General features: G+C 37.9%; 1 pseudogene; it reads left to right on the top strand.

The window, feature by feature from the left end:
* Window positions 1-6,224: 6,224 nt before the first annotated feature.
* Window positions 6,225-10,527, top strand: LOC102498227 (mitochondrial import receptor subunit TOM20 homolog; annotated as a pseudogene).
* Window positions 10,528-12,103: the final 1,576 nt, after the last annotated feature.

The raw sequence follows: 12,103 nt of genomic DNA, 5'->3' as shown, positions 1-12,103 counted from the left end.
TATCTAAGAGAGCTACAATATTCCATTGCACATGCCGTTTGTAAAGGCTGAAGAATTAGAAAGACACTAATCAAAGATAATGACATGTCTGAGCTGACACAGAACAGATAAAAAGCCCTATGTGTTTGAGCTGAGAAGGAGATAGAACTGGATTGTGTCTTCAGGCTCAGCCCTGTGTTGGGAGAGGCAAATCTGGAGGTCACAGAGGATTCTCACTTCCACGGTCTCACTTCAACCTGTACAGTTCATGTCATGTGCCAGACTGACATGGCAGGGACATAGCTAGAAGCATTCAAAAGGGCATTTCCACAGGAGCCGTGCTGCTGAGGTTCACTCTTAATCTGAGCATCTCTGGCTTCCCTGTTTTTTTACTGTTTCACTTAAGTCTCAACCAACAGCTCTGGGAATTTCCCCACCCTGGGGCTCTGCATCTGTCACCCACCATTTTGGTAAAAAAAACTACCTTGGGTAAAACATGTTTTGAACTGTTTTTATTCCCTAGGCTTTATGATTTCATAATGGCCAAGTAAAACTTTGGGGAATAACCCCACCCTGATACAATAAGCTTTGTAATGTTGTGACCAAGAGAGGCCAAAATGACTATATCACAAGACTGTTGTTAAGATTTGGGTTTTTTAATGGTGTCAAAATTCACAAAAGTTGGACCCACAGGTGTCATAATGGTTAGGCACTGGACACCCACATGGCCAACTGTGGTTCAAGTCTAGACCCAGCAGCTTAAATCTCACACCAGGCTTGAATGTGTGCATGCCCAAAATCTTGAGAGGAGAATGAAGGAGAAGGGCCTGTGGTATGACCATCCCTCCTGGGGTATGTTTCTCACTTTCTCTCTCTATGGCTCTCTGGTGATTACATATGCCCTATTACAAAAAATCTTTTTCTAAATAAATAAATAAATAGGGGCCAGCAGGAGATGTGTGGTTAAGGTTCTTAACATCCATATGGCTGAGCACAGTTTGAGTCTCAACCTGATGTATTGTTTTCTTTCTCTCTCTCTCTCTCTGTCTCTCTATGCTGAGCACATATGTTCTACAGCAAATAGAAACAAAGTAATAATAAATTAAATTAAATTAATAATTCTTTTAAAAATAAATAAAAATGTTAAGGATTCACAATATTCTAATTTTGTCTGATCCCTTCGTAAGTAGAGTAAGTCAGTCATCAATGGCTTCCTCACTAGTGCACAGAAGTCATTTCATTGCTACATCCAACATCACTCTCTGGTATGCAACTCCATTTTGGCAGAAATGATCCTTATGATTTACAAAGGAGTATGTTAATTTCTAGAGAAGATTACATTATTTTTAAACTCCACCCATCCACAAAATTAATCCACATACCCCTCAGCATGGTATTCTGTGTTCTGTTCATTGCTAATTCATGTACCAAGTACTCATTTCATGGTTTGATAGGTTATAATACAAAAGTAATAATAACAAAAAAATTTTATTCTTGACCCAGCATTTACCTCTTGTCATATTTTCTTCTTCTGCCATTCTTTATAGAAATTATTCTTGATAACATTTTCTTAACTTATTTCTTCATTCATTTTTGTATTTCTATTTTTTATTTTTATAAATGTATTATATACAGGAAGATGTTTTGATTGAGGTCAACTTTGAGCAATGGCTAAATTGAGCCATTTAATATGTATTACTAGGGCTGGCAGGTGGTGTAGTGGTCAAGGCACTGGATTCCCTCATACAGCTGACCACCACTCAAGGCCTAGACCTGCTTATTTCCTTTCTCATTTTCTCTTTCTCTCTTTTTCTCTCTCTTGTCAAAGTTAAAAATAATAATAATAATAAAATAAAATAATTCTTTATAAACAACATATGTATTACCTCACAACTTCTGTTTTTGAGGTGAAAACACAGTATCTACTCTCATAGAGTTTTTTAGGTATACAACATAATGTAATTAATTACATTAATATGGTATTAATGCAGAGCCTTAGAACCTGTTTCTATTGTCTAACTGTTCTTTCTAAAATCTGGCTACCTTCAATTGTAGTATCTGCCATTTTACTTTGTTTCTATGAATTTGAGTTTTTAACACTGTACTTATATGTGAAATAATGTGGTATATGTCTTTCTGTACCTGAATTATTTCAATCAGCGTAATGTCCTCCAAGTTCATTCCTGTTGTTAAAATAATGAAATATTTCCTGTTAACTTTTAGTGTACACAACCTTACCAGAGACTAAGGGATATAGATACACTCCTCATAGGAACATGATCATGTTTCAATCCTTTCTTTATTTCTCCGTTCTGTCAGGGTTTGGGGAATGCACCCACACATATACATAGTATGTTTCTTAATCCACCAGCAATAGGATTCCCACCATGGTCAGCCATGAGGACCCCTGATCTCTTAACCATTAGACTATGAGGCTGAGATAACAAATTTATTTTTTATTAAAGCTTTGGTATTATTCTATTTTATACATATACAACAGGTTTTTAAAAAGAAATTAATTTAATTTAATTCTATATTATTATTTAGTTTATTATAGGGCACATGTACTCATCATAGAGAGGCAGATAAAGAGAGAGAGGGAAAGTGAGAAAGCTCGGTGTCAGGTCTGAGACTTGAAACATGGTCGGTCATGTGGAAGACCAGCACCCCAATCTTCACACCACCTGCTGGCTTATTAACAGAATTTTTTCAACCATTTCTCTGTGATATTTTGTTAATACCATATCTTGACTATCGTGAACAATTCTGCAATGAATATGGAAGCACAAAAATATTTTGGACATATTAAATATATACCTCTTTTAAATTTATTTTAATCTCTTTTACATATTTGATCACTCTAAATCAGATAGCTTGTAAAGTGAATTTAAAAAAAAAATCTATGAAGTCCTTTGTACTTTTCCCTTGGGTTTGTTTTCTGAATATTAAGTATTTTATCCATTTTGAATACTAACTCCTTATGTCATATATTACTTATCAATATGTAAACCATTTTGCAGTTTCTGAAATCTGTTTTTGTTTACTTAGTTGGACAGAATTATTTTAGTTTTTTTTTTTAGGTTTTTGCTATAGGGCATGTACGCTTGCCAGACAGAGACAGAGAGATAGAAAGCAAGAAATCACCCCCGCAAGGGAAATGGCCACACTGCAATCCCTTCTTCTCCATTATCTTCTTGGGATCATGGGCACACACACACATGTGCCCAGCATGAGTTTTAAGCCACCGGGTCCGGGACTCAATTCATGGTCGACTACATGGGAGTCCAGCAACATAGCCATTATGGTAACTGCTGGTCCAGAATTATTTTACTTTTAAATAACTTGATTTTTTATTGCTTTTCTTGTCTTTGATTTTGATATCATATCAAAACATACTACATGGCCATCAAGTGGTTGTGGCACTGGACTCTCACATGGCCAACAAGGTTTTGATGCCTGGTGGCTTGAAACTTACACCAAGTGCGTACCCGGAATTGCAGGAGTAGAATGCAGAAAAGATTGTGACATGGCCATCCTAGGGGAACAATTTCTTACATTTAATTTCTTTGTATCTTTCTGTCTCTCTCCAGTGAGCATATGTGCTCTGTGGCAAAAACTTTAAAACAAAAAAGAATGCTACACATGGGGCCAGTAAGGTGCCATGCTGGCAAGGCACTGTATTCCCAAATGCTTGACCACAGCTTGAATCCTGGGCCTTGTTTTTGAAAAATCACTCCTAGCTCATGTGCATGTGTCCCAAAAACCCTAAAAGGGGAATGGAGAAAAAGGGATTCTAACATGGCTATTCACTTTGGAGGGTGATTTCTCACCTTCCCTGTCTTTGACTCTCTCTGAAAAGCATGTGTGCCCAATGACAAAAAGCTAAAAAAAACCTACAAAGACAATGTAACATATAGCAAATTTTGATTTGGAAAAAAGCCCAATTAAACTAATCAACTTTAAGTGGATATCATGTATTATAAATTCCTCAGTAAATAAATAAAAATTTTCATTCATAAATAAAAATTAACAAGATATAATGCAAAATAGTTAAGCATCAGGAAAATTAAAATATACCACTGACAGTTTATGAGAATTAAAACAAAAATTAAATATTGGGTAGCTCTCACTGGCATAAATACTGTACTGCATCAATTTAGCAAATACAACATCCATTCTGTACCTTAATTGTAAATATTTTTCTTTCAGGATCAGCAGTTGGCATAATAGCTATGTCGCTGGACTCCCATGTAGTCGACCGCGGTTCAAGTCCCAGAACTGGTGGCTTAAGCTCACACCAGGAGCATGTTCATGTGTGTCCAAGATTCTGAGAGGAGAATGGAGGAGAATGTGGCCATCCCCCCTGGGGGGTGATTTCTCATTTTCTGTCTCTCTGTCTCTTTCTTTCAGGCAAGTGCACATGCCCTATAGCAAAAACTTCTCCAAATTTTTTTTTCTTTCAAGACTTTATTAAAAAGTAAGAAAATTTGACCATTTTTAGACAACAGATAAAAATTTTAATTTCCAGGGATCAGCAGGTAGCATAGTGCTTAAGATACTGGACTCCCACATAGCCAACCAGAAATTGAGTCCTGAACTCAAAGACTTGAAACTCATGCTAGGTGCATTTGTGTGCATGCCAAAGATCCTGAGAGGAGAATGGAGGAGAAATTATTGTGGAATATACACCCTCCCAGGTTGATTCCTCACTTTCTGTCTCTCTCTCTGGAAAGTACACACATCCTCTAGCAAAAGTCTCTCAAAACATTTTTCTTTTTTGTTTCAGAAGTAGTAATGTAGTGTTAAAAATGATTTAATGTATCTACCTAGTAAACTACAATAATTAATAACATTTTATTAGATACCTTGGAGACAGATATAAGGACTGGGAAAATGAGATTGTGTGTACAGGAGGGTGGGCTCAACTCTGAATATAGAATGAGCCAGTGTGAATTTATCACCTTGCATCAAGGTGGTGGTTGTGGACTGCAAATTACTATTAGGTAACCTTAGGGCTAAAGGTGATTCTGTTCAAACCTACATACCTTGATTTCATCAAAAAGTGCACAAGTAGAACTTGGTAAAATTTAAGAAGCCTGGCTAAATTATGGTCAAACAGAGAATCTTTGTCAATACAGACAGAATTATTTAAATAAATTCTAAGAACATTTTGGAACAACAGGTGACAGAGTGGTTAAGGTGCTGGACCCACATAGCTGACTCTGTGGTTTGCGCCCCTAACCTAACAGCTTGAAAAATACACTGAGTGCCTCTGTTAGCATGCCCCAAATCCTGAAGAGAATGGAGAAGTTACTAACATCCCCTTGGGATGTGACTTCTCATTCTCTCTCTCTCTCCCTCTCTCTCTCTCTGTCTCTGTCTCTTCAACAAGCACACATGCCCTACACCAAAAATCTAAAAAAAGAAATAAAACGAAAAAGCCCCACACAAAAAAACTAAAAAAAAAAAAAAAAAAAAAAAGAAAAGAAAAAACTAAAAACACTTTAATAGTAACACACCACCATTTTTTAGCTGTTTAAGGATTTCACACTGAGGGACAGATGGTGGCACAATGTAAAACACAATGCCCCATGATGATAACTTACATGGACACATTTCTGGGGTTCATGTCTAGAGACATACTTGGGTATGCTGAGCGTATGTGTGCTGCGGTCCAAGGCTTGCTGACTGTGAGAGTGCATCATGGTATGAAGACTCTTGTGAGGGTACTATCTCGCTCATGGAAGAATAAACTATTTGAAAAAAAATTTTGGGACCAGCAGATGGCATAATGGCTATGTCGCTGGACTCCCACGTAGTCAACTGCAGTTTGAGTCCTGGACCCAGTGGCATAAACTCATATGCCACCCACATGTGTGTGCCTGCCCAAGATCTTGAGAGGATAATGGAGCAGATGGGATTGTGGTATGGCTGAGAATGGATGAGAAGGGATTATGGCATGGCCCTACCCCTAGGGGTGATTTCTCAGTTTCTGTCTCTGATTTCTGGAAAGCACACATGCCCTATACAAAAACTTCTCAAAAAACCCACAAAAAACCTTAATTCTTTAGGAAAATTAAAATAGACAAAAAAAATAAAATGATCACAAATATTTATATAATTAAAAGTTAAGGCCTTCTGCCTCCTTGACCATCTGACGACCAGTGTGAGCAGTATGTTGTACACCAAAGCTTTGGTCTACTTGCTTCAGTGCAGGCACCACATCTATACTCCAGGGGCTGAAGATGGTGGGCTGGAATAACACCATCGCTGCTGGGGTGTGCTGGCCTCATTCATCAGATACTGCATTTACTGTAACTGCAGTGGAATAACCCCAGGCTGTGAGAATAAATAAAGAAAGAGAAACTTGCCAAAGAGAGAGCTGGGCTTTCCAAGTCACTTGACCTTAAAAATGCTGAAGCACAAGATATCAAGAAATGCCAGTACTTCCTTAAAATTAGCTCATTTATCTTTAAATAAAATTAAATATAACCATTTTGCTGGATTATTTAATTCTTTCGGAGCACAAAATTTGTGCTGTCGATGACCAATAAATGTAAATTATGATAACTAGAATTGACTGTGCACAAAAGTGTACCTGATTTGTATAGTAGTATAGTGTCAATTATATCTAAAGGAAATTATATCAATTATATCTTTTGTTTTTTGGAGAGGTTTTTGCAATAGGGCGTGTGCGCTTGCCAGACAGACAGAGACAGAGAGACAGAAAATGAGAAATCACCCCCCAGGGGGGATGGCCACGCTCCAATCCCTTCTCCCCCATTCTCCTCTTGGGATCTCGGGTACACACACACACGCACCTGGCATGAGTTTAAGTCACCGGGTGCAGGACGTGAACCACAGTCAACTACGTGGGAGTCCAGCGACATAGCCATTACATTAACTGCTGGTCCTTAGTGTCAATTATATCTAAAGTAAATTATGAATAACAAGTGTACTATCTTAAACTTTTCAGATTTCAACTCTATTTTGGAATGTCAGTTTTGTAGTATCATCAATTTGTTGAGCAAGAATGTATTTTGAATCTGGTTTTCATGATCAAAAAGAACCGCAGTTATAGAAATGCATGAACTGAAGCTACCTTATTACAGAAGTACATACTGTTGATAGGTATTTCTCATTTTTTGTTTCTCAGAAGGGCTAAAGTTATGTAAGCTGTTTGGTGTTTGCCTACCTCCAGGACACCCTTACCTATTTTGTCTCTTTATTTAACCACCGTGTTAAGCATGACTGTCACAACTATTATATTTTCCAGTAAGCCCTAAGTATAATATTATTTGATATTTAACTCATATTTATAACCTGAATTATACCACCTAGATATAATTCACTTGATTTCTTAAGAGGGAAATGTGGCTATGGAATAACCCCAGGCTGTGAGAATAAATAAAGAAAGAGAATTGTGATAGTATGTTAAAATATTTTGTGTAGAAATTTGCCATATTTGGCACCCCTCCCTACCCCATCCGGAGACCATTCAAGCTAGCACCATTGCCAGACACCAGACTGTCTGTGGCTGCAGGGACCCATGGCTCATTACCTTCCCCTTTGCCTTTGGACCTTTTATTTGAGTCTTGGGACTTTAAAACAAACTTGTGCCCCTCCTCACTCCATCCGAAGACCCTTAAAGCTAGCGGTTTTGTTGGATACCATCCAAAAATCTACAGCATTTCTATATATGAACAAGTTAAACAAAGAAGAGCTGAAGAAAAGAATCCCTTTTACAATTTCCACAAAATGTATAAGATATCTAGGGATAAACCTAACTAAGGAAGTCAGAGACTTTTACAATGAAAACCTTAAAAAAGATATTGAAAAGAACAAAAAAAGTGGAAGGACTTCCCATGTTCCTAATTGGAAAAAGTAACATAATAAAATGGCAATTCTACCCAAATTAATCTACATATTTAATGCAATTCCAATTGGAATACCAGAGATATTCTTCAGAGATCTAGAAAAGACAATCATAGAATTTGTCTGGAATCATAAAAGACCTCATATTGACAAAGCAATCCTGTGCAAGAAGAGTGGAGTGGATGGCATATCACTCCCTGACCCCAAAATCTACTCTAAAGCTACGATAATCAAAACAGCAGAGTATTGGTATAAAAAGACAGGTGGACCAATGAAATAGCATAGAAATCCCAGAAAGAACCCCTAAAGCTTACAGCCAACTGATTTTTAAGAAAGAATATGAGGGACCAGCAGTTAGCATAATGGCTATGTCACTGGACTCCCATGTACTTGACCACGGTTCGAATCCCGGACCCGGTGGCTTAAAACTCACGCTGGGTGCATGTGCTTGCATGCCCAAGATCCTGAAAGGAGAAAGGAGGAAAAGGGATTGCGACGTGGCCATCCCTTCTGAGGGTGATTTCTCGATTTCTATCTCTCTGTCTCTGTCTTTCTGGTGAGTGCATGTGCCCTATAGCAAAAACCTCTCAAAAAAAAAAAAAAGATACCAGTAAATCCATTGGCCAAAGAAAAATCTCTTTAGAAAATGGTGCTGGAAAAACTGGGTATCCACCTGCAGAAAGATGAAACTGAACCCCCTGCTTCCACCATTAACAAAAATCAACTCAAAATTGATCAAAGATCTGAACCTAAGACCTCAAACTATAAAACTACTGGTGGAAAATACTGGGGAAACTCTGGGAGACATGGGAGACATTGGGTAGGCAAAGACTTCTTAAATAAGACTCCCAAAGCACAGGCAATAATCCTTAAAATAAAACAAGTGAAACTATATCAGAATAAGAAATATCTGCAGTGCAAAGGACACAGTAACAAGTGTGAACCAACAACCTTCAGAATGGAAGAATATTTTTGTAAAATATGCTTCAGAAAAGGGACTGATAACCATAATACACAGAAAACTCGAGCAGGTTACTCAAAAAAAAAAAAAAAGATTAACCCAATTAAAAGATGGGAAAATGAGCTTAACAAAAATTTCTCTAAGGAAGACATATGAACAGCCAAAAAAGCATATGAAGGAATTCTCAACATCCCTCATTATGAGGGAGATGCAGATTAAAACTACAATGAGATACAACCTAACCCCGTCAGAATGGTGAAGATTAAAAATATAAAAAGTGATAAATGTGGGTGGAAATGTGGTGAAAGGGGAACTCTCCTACACTATTGGTGGGAATGTAAACTTCTTCAGCCACTGTGGAGAACAATATGGAGGTTTCTCAAAGACCTACAAAGAGGATTACCATTTGATCCAGCAATCCCACTTCTAGGTATCTATCCAAAGGACAGGAGAATGCTCAGTCAGAAAAGCACTTGAACATCAATATTGCAGCAATATTCGCAATTGCTAAGACATGGAACTAACCCAAATGTCCACAAACAGATGAATAGATCAAAAAAGTGTGGCATATATACTCTATGGAGTACTACTCAGCCATAAAAAAACAACAGGACCCTGGGATTTGATAGAAAGTGGTCAAATATGAGGATCTATTGCTGAGTGAAGTAAGCCAGGATATGAAACAAAGATATTGTATGTATCCACTTAATATATACCAACTATCTGCACTTTATGGTAGAGATCGAAATATTGGAGGACATAAAAGCAGTGAAAGTAGTTATGGATCCTAAAGACAGTATGGAATGGGACAGGAAAAGGGAAGAGCATAGAGAAAGATAGCAAGAGAACAAATAAGGAGGCATCATACTAGTGCGACACAGAAATAGTCTTTCACTTTTAACACTACTCTATATATATGGCCTAGAACTGAGACGCTGAGTTTTTACAACTTACAGCAGTGATTAGGAGCAGAAGTTCCAAGTCAGACTGCCTGAGTACAATTGGCTCCACTGTTTCCTAGCCCTGTGTTCTCAGATAAGATACTTCTCTAAGCCTTATTTTCTTCTGTGTAAATGGGGCTAGCAGTAGCACTTGCTTCATAGGACTATTACAAGGATTCCATGGCATTATGCGTTTAAGATTTTAACATTGTGCCTAGAACATAATGAAGCTCAATATCCTATAGTTGTTGTTATAACAGTTTTTGAAGAGAAAGAAGGGTATAAGTAATCAGTTCTTAAGTTTTCTCATAATATTAATTGAGAACTGTTTATAGGTAATGGCTGACTTTTCTGCTGAGCTGCTCTATTAGTGAATGCAATTTTGAGGAGTTGATAAGCAAAACAAAATTATCTCCATGGAAAGTACTTATGTGGGAGGAGGCTGGAATTTTTAAACCTAAAACTTGTGTCTGTGCAAAATAAAATGGCTAATTAAGAGAACAAAAGAGAGAGAGAAAGAGAGATGCTGAAGCAGTTTAGAAAGTCTTCCATAAAGAAATCCAGCTTAGTGAAGAGTAACTAGCCTAAGTTGAGTACAAGAAGGTCATAGACCATCTTATCAATGTCATAGCAGTGTGTGGGCAGCCACAGCAGTTTCAGGTGCTGCTGCAGCTGCCACTTTTTGTGTTCCAGATGCTGCTGACCAAGCTCCCAACAATCAGTCAGAGAATTGTAAGGGCTCAGAGCTTGGCTGAGGATGATGTGGAGTGAGAAATGAATATTAACCTAACAAAATCACAATTAAAAATATTTTTTTTAATTCTTAACTTGGAAGTTGAGCAGATTTGGTGAAAATGGCAAAATTTCTTGTTATGAAATATCCATGCTGAAATCTACCAAAATTCAGTTTACTTTGTTTAGATCTATTTGTCTGTTTTATTTTTTTTCTTCCCAATGTAAACTGTATTTTGATAGAAACCTTTTTATTGTATAAATATACTTGATTTACCAAGATACCATGAATTTTTTCCCTTAAAATAAGCAATTAAAAATATACATATAATATGAGAGATGCCCATCCCTCCCAGAAAAGTAGGGAACAGCTGAAAAACACACATTATTTTTATAATTACTTAATTTACTTTATTATTATTATTTTTAAATTTGCTATTGGGCATACATACTAATCAGAGAGACAGAGAAAGAACGAGAGAGAGAAAGTAAGAAAGCAATTCAACAGATCTGGGACTCAAATTGCTTTCAGAAATGTGGGAGTCCAGCGCCTTTACCATCGGCTATCAATCCAAAAGTAGTATATTAACTTGATTTTTTTAAAAGATTTTTTTTTCCTCAGGGTGTATGTGGTTGCTAGAGAGAGATCTGAGTAGTGAGAGGAAAATGAGAAGTCATCCTCCAGGGGAATGGTCACCAGCAATCCCTTCTCCTTTATTTTCCTCCTGGGCTTTTGGGCACACATGCTCACATGCATGGCATGATTTTTCATTCCATGATCATTCCATGGGGGAATCCAGCATGTTAACCACTAGGGTGTCTGTTGGCCCCAAACTTCATTTTGTTCATGAAGATTCAGCATTAAAGTTCCTGAGAGATCTTTTCTTCCCATTTGCTCTCATATATAAAAAAATAAATTCATATAGATAAAATGTCATGAAGGGTACCACCATTTTAAGTAAGGCTGCCTCTCTCAGTCAGAGAACTCTCTCTGCAGCACCTACCTTCATCCTCAGCATCACCAAGTTGGTTGACCTGTGGAGAGTGAGACACCTAGTGCACCAATGTCTTCACCACCAGGTCATTTCTACCCCTTGTGAAGTAAATTTCAGGATGTAGCTATGCCCCCTGGCTCAGAGTTGTGACTGGCCACAGGTTTCTGTAATGTGGGCTGGTGCAGGGTGAGGTGAGATGGAATAGGATAGAGGAAAGCATAGATAAGGAGGGGCAGCTACAAGCAATGATGGATGATCACAACTACGACAATTAGAAGGCCACTTTGGACAGCTTTCTGCCACTGTCGCCACCCTCATCATCCACTTTGTTGATCCCAGTTTATGCCTGAGAGCCTCTGAAGGGGAGGGGACTGCTGGGGGTAACTGCTGTCTTTGTGGATAGAAAAGACCCTAAAGAGGGGCCCTCACTGCGGTCCCCACCACCACCAGAGGCCAATGGGATAATAACAATATTGATGCACTACCACTTAGCCACAGCCAAGGCGACACCTACACCAGGTCTACCTTCAACATCAACACTTCCACATCCAACTTTTTTTGTGTTTTAATTTTTTAGAAAGACTTTTTACTATGGGGCATGTGTACTCACCAGAGAGACA

The sequence above is a fragment of the Tupaia chinensis genome, unplaced genomic scaffold (genome assembly GCF_000334495.1).
Source record: "Tupaia chinensis unplaced genomic scaffold, TupChi_1.0 Scaffold145225_1, whole genome shotgun sequence".
In the NCBI taxonomy this organism is placed as follows: Eukaryota; Metazoa; Chordata; class Mammalia; order Scandentia; family Tupaiidae; genus Tupaia; species Tupaia belangeri.
This window is presented reverse-complemented; position numbering and strand designations above follow the sequence as displayed.